Here is a 6,000-nt window from a genome sequence, read left to right as displayed (position 1 = left end):
GGGATGAGGCTTCCATCACCTCCCTGGGCAACCTGTGCCAGTGTCTCACCACCCTCATGGGGAACAACTTCTTCCTAACATCCAATCTGAATCTACCCATTTCTAGTTTTATTCCATTCCTCCCAGTCCTATCACTCCCTGACACCCTCAAAAGTCCCTCCCCAGCTTTCTTGCAGCCCCCTTCAGATACTGGAAGGCCACAATTAGGTCTCCTCAGAGCCTTCTCTTCTCCAGACTGAACAGCCCCAACTCCCTCAGTCTGCCCTCATAGGAGAGCAGCTCCAGCCCTCTGCTCATCCTTGTGGCCCTTCTCTGGACACAAACACACACTCGTCTAGCTGAGAGCACCAAACCTGTCATAGAAACATAGAATGCATCAGGTTGGACGGGACCCTTGAAGGTCATCTTGCCCAAGCACCCTGCAGTAAGCAAGGACATCTCCAATCAGATCAGGTTGCTCAGAGCCCCATCAAGTTTGACCTTGAATGTCTGTGGTGGTCCTGAGGCCCACAATATAGTGTTGATGGGGAAGGGATATGAGTGAAGAGGAAATATATATATATATATATATATATATAATGTATGCATTTCAAATAAATCAATGTAATAAATTTCAAATACCTTCATAAGATCTGAAAATTTAGTAGCCTGCTTTGAATATCTGACTACTAAACCCTTATAAATCCCACATATGCCTACAACCAGCTGCAGAGACTATAACATAGCAGTGATTTTAGGTTTTTTCCTGCATGATTTTGCATCTCCTGTCATATTTTTCTCTAGGTTAGCACCTCTGAGGTACTTTCATTAGTGGTAACAACAGTGAGTGCTGTTTCAAGCAGGAAATGGTAACCATCTAAAGAACACACTGCTTACAGCCTGCTTAGCACAAACCAAGGTAAGAGAATACAGTGGTTAAATTCCCCTTAGCCATTGCAACTTGCCTACATTTCTGCTCTGTTGTAAATGCTGAATAGAGTCCTCAGGACAAAGCTGAAATGTTCAGGCTGTTGCTTAGATACTACTTTCACAGGCTTCATATGAAAAATCTATGTATACAGGCAAATAAATAGGTAAGAGTTAATGGGCTGAACCCACAGTGGACTAACAAAAATCCCTTCTTTTGCACTGGATTTTGGCATGGAAGAAACAGATGTGGGGTAGATGCAGTGCTCATGCAATGAGGAATGAAGGTATCTGTGCTTTGCTGGGATGCCTCCTCCATGCATAGATATTTGGGGGGAAATTCATCTTAATGAAGGCAAGCTCTGTGAATGTGCTTTAATTTGAGCCACTCAGTTCATCTATCTGGGATTTGGGTTTTTTTTGCTGTGTTGGATACATACCTGAATATCATCTTTGTTTGCTTAGAGAGACTTGCACAGACTAGAGAGCTGGGCACAGAGGAACCAAATGAGGTTCAACAAGGACAAGTGCAGAGTCCTGCACCTGGGGAGGAAGAATAAACTGCACCAGTACAGGTTGGGGGGTGATCTGCTGGAGAGCAGCCCTGTAGAGAGGGACCTGGGAGTCCTGGTGGATCACAAGTTATCCATAGGTCAACAATGTGCCCTGGTGGCCAGGAAGGTCAATGGGATCCTGGGGTGCATTAAGAAGAGTGCGTCCAGCAGATCTAGGAAGGTTCTCCTCCCCCTCTACTCTGCCCTGGTGAGACCTCATCTTGAGTACTGTGTTCAGTTTTGGGCTCCCCAGTTGAAGAGGAACAGGGATCTGCTGGAGAGGGTCCAGCACAGGGCTAAGAGAATGATTAGGGGACTGGAGCACTGCCTGGTGAGGAGAGGCTGAGGGACCTGGGGCTTTTTAGGCTGGAGAGAAGACTGAGAAGGGATTTAATAAATGTCTATAAATGTCTGAGTGCTGAGATTCAGGAAGGAAGGGACAGGGAGAGACTCTGCTCAGACACTCCCTGTGATACAAGGAGCAATCATAGAATCATAGAATCAGTCAGGGTTGGAAGGGACCACAAGGATCATCTAGTTCCAACCTCCCTGCCATGGGCAGGGACACCCCACACTAGACCAGGCTGGCCAGTCAGCAATGGATGTAAACTACAGCACAGGAGGTTCCACCTCAACATGAAGAAGAACTTTAAGGGTCACAGAGCACTGGAAAAGGCTCCCCAGTGAGGTTGTGGAGTCTCCTTCTCTGGAGACTTTCAAGACCCATCTGGATGCGTTCCTCTGTGACCCGAGCTAGATTGTATGGTCCTGCTCTGGCAGGGGGGTTGGATTCCATGGTCTCTAATGGTCCCTTCCAACCCCTGACATGCTGTGATGCTGTGATCCTGACAGGAATCTCTTAAAACTGGAGACCTTGCACTGACAGGCCAAACCCAAGCTGATATCCTCACCTTAGTCACATCCACTGTGGACTTACTTTCCTAACCCAAAGGAGTTAAATTTGCAGTGGTTCACAAATTCTATTCAGAATGCCCAAATTGTATCTAGTGAAAACTGCTTTACTAAAAATAGGTGCTGTTCTGCATAAGTATTAGATTGGTTCCTGCTTTGCCATTTCCTTAGTAGAAAAAAAAAAAAACACACCCAAAAAGGAGAAAAAAAGACATAAAAAAAAGACAAAAAGAAAACTACAGAGAAAGAAAAAAAGACTAAAGAACACCCAAGAAGACAAAAAAAAAGACACAGAAAATACCAAATAAAGTAAAAAAATACCAAAAAAGATAAAAAAGATAAAAAAGGCAAATAACAGGATAAAAATAGACCAAAACAAAGACCAAAAAAAGGATGCAAAAAAACTCTAAAGAAAGACAAAAAATTACCCACAAAATTATAAAAGACACAAAAAAAGACAAAGGCACAAAAAAGATAAAAAAATCCAGAAAAAAGAAATGACACAAAAAGACAAAAGACAAATAAAAGGATAAAATAAACAAAAGGATAAAAATAGACCAAAACAAAGACCAAAATGGCACCAAAAAAACCCAAGACAAAGACAAAAATACCCCAAAATAATAAGACACAAAAAAGACAAGAAAGAAAGACACACAAAAAAGACTAGAAAGACTAAAAAAAAAGACAAAAAAATAGTAAAAAAGACAAAATGCAAAAATGAAAGGAAAAAGACCAAAGACCAAAAAAGTATTAAAAAAGACAAATAAAAGGATAAAAAAGACAAATAAAAGGATAAAATAAACAAATAAAAGGATCAAAATAGACCAAAACAAAGACAGAAATGGCACAAAACCAACCAAACAATCAAAAGGCAAAAATACCCCAAAATAAGATGAGAAAAAGACAAGAACGAAAGACACACAAGAAAGACAGAAAAAAGATGCAAAAAAGATACAAAAAAAGACAAAAAAATCCCCAGAAAGAAAAAAAATAAAGACAAAATACAAAAATGAGAGGAAAAAGACCAAAAAATAAGGAAAAAAAAAAGACACAAAAAGGATAAAATGAAAGACAAATAAAAGGACAATTAAAGACCGAAACAAAGACAGGAAAATAAAAAAAAAGACACAAAAACCCCTGAAAAATTACCAAAAAAAAGGAAAAAACCCCCAACAAATAAAAGGATTTAAAATAAGACAAACAAAAGGGTAAAGATAGACCAAAACAAAGTGTAAATACCCAAAAAGGCACAAAAAAAACCCAAAACAAAGACAAGAAACCACAAAAAAATTATAAAAGAAATAAAAAAGAAAAGTAAAAGGGAGCAAAAATAAAGGATTCAAGAGAAAAAACAAAAGGGCAAGAAAAAGCAATTTTTTTTTAATATGTGTTCTGCTTTGTTAATATCCAAAACATTAACTTGATTTTATTTTTTGCTCTACAGCACCAATCACATCCACAGTGGTGGAGTCACCATCACTGGAGGTGTTTAAGAAGAAGCTGGATGGGGCACTTGGTGCCATGGTTTAGTTGATTAGATGGTGTTGGGTGATAGGTTGGACTCGATGATCTCAAAGGTCTTTCCAATCTGCTTAATTCTGCATTCTGTATATAGAATAGAATAGAATAGAATAGAATAGAATAGAATAGAATAGAATAGAATAGAATAGAATAGAATAGAATAGAATAGAATTAACCAGGTTGGAAAAGAACTTTGAGATCATCAAGTCCAACCTATCACTCAACACCATCTAATCAACTAAACCATGGCACCAAGCACCCCATCCAGTCTCTTCCTAAACACCTCCAGTGATGGTGACTCTACCACCTCCCTGGGCAGCACATTCCGATGACCAATCTCTCTTTCCAGGAAGAACTTCTTCCTAACATCCAGCCTGAACCTGCCCTGGTGCAGCTTGAGACTGTGTCCTCTTGTTCTGGTGCTGGTTGCCTCGGAGAAGAGACCAACCCCCACCTGGCTACATCCTCCCTTCAGGTAGAGTCTATAGGATACATAAATTATATAGGATTTTTGACTAGCTCCATTTTGCTCTGCTGAACAAAAAGAAATGGCCACACAAATTACTGCCTTTGTTTGTTTGTTTGGCCTTTTGTTGTATTTTTGTTAATCCCCTGCAAGACATTGTGTGCCATCCCAGCATTAAAAGACTATCGTGAAAGCCACAGAAGCAGAGCAGAGCTCAAAGCTCAGATTACACTGGAGGAAAGAATAGAGAACACAGTAATTCAGCACTAAAAGAGCTATGCCTTATAAACAAGTTTTTCCTCCTTCAACCAACTTTTAATTGTCCTACATTAAGCATTATTTTTTTTATATCAGCTTGTCTTATATTTCACAGAGTTTCTGCAATGATTCAGCAAGGGCAAGGGTAGAGTCTTGGACCTGGGAAAAAAAAAAAAACCATGAATCAGTATGGGTTGGGGACTGACCTGTTGGAGAGCAATGAAGGGGAAAAGGACCTGGGGTTCCGAATAGATGGAAGGTTGACCACCAGCCAGCAATGTGCTCTTGTGGACAAGAAAGCCAATGCCATTCTGGGGAGGATTAGAAATGGAGTGGTTAGTAGGTTAAGAGAGGTTCTCCTCTCCCTCTGCTCTGTGCTGGTGAGGCCACATCTGGAATATTGTGTCCAGTTCTCAGTTCAAGCAGGACCTCAGGGAACTGATTGAAAGGGTCCAACTCAGAGCCACAAAAATGATTGAGGGAGTGGAACATCTTTCTTATGAGGAGAGACTGAGGGAGCTGGGGGTCTGTAGCTTGGAAAGGAGGAGACTAAGGGGAGAATCACAGAATCACCAAGGTTGGAAAAGACCTCAAAGATCATCAAGTCCAACCTGTCACCACAGACCTCATGACAAAGCCATGTCTCTTGAACTCCTTCAGTGATGGTGACTCCACCACCTCCCTGGGCAGCACATTCCAGTGCCTAACAACTCTCTCTGTGAAGAACTTTCTCCTCACTTCCAGCCTAAGCTTCCCCTGGTGCAGCTTGAGACTGTGTCCTCTTGTTCTGGTGCTGGCTGCTTAAGAGACCAAATGGGTGACCTCATTTATGTTTACAGATATGTAAAGGGTGAGTGCCAAGAGGCTGGATCCAGGTTCTGCTCAATTGTGCCCAATGGCAGGACAAGGGGCACTGGGTGGAATTTGAGGCATAGGAAGTTCCAGGGAAACAGAAGGAAAAACTTTTTCATTATGAGAACAATGGAAGACTGGAACAGGCTGCCCAGGGGGGTTGTGGAGTCTCCCTCCCTGGAGCTATTCAAGACCCACCTGGATGTGTTCCTGTGTGATCTGCTCCAGGTGATCCTGCTCTGGCAGGGGGGTTGGACTGGATGATATTTCGAGGTCCCTTCCAGCCCCTAACATTCTGTGATTAAAACAATCATCAAAGATATTTAAAATGGAAAATCAATCTAGTTATCTACCTACATGAAATATTATCTGTCCACAGAAAATGTATTTTCTATCAATTTCCACTAAAAAAAAATAATATCAACTACCTGCTACATACCACTTCTGTTGCAACTTCAAGATGAATAATTATCTCTGTGTGCCATTATTTCTACTTCTAAACCTGACACTTTTATCTGGTAGTAAAAGGGG

This window comes from Dryobates pubescens, chromosome 1 (genome assembly GCF_014839835.1).
Source record: "Dryobates pubescens isolate bDryPub1 chromosome 1, bDryPub1.pri, whole genome shotgun sequence".
Taxonomy (NCBI): domain Eukaryota; kingdom Metazoa; phylum Chordata; class Aves; order Piciformes; family Picidae; genus Dryobates; species Dryobates pubescens.
Note: the sequence above shows the minus strand (reverse complement) of the source record.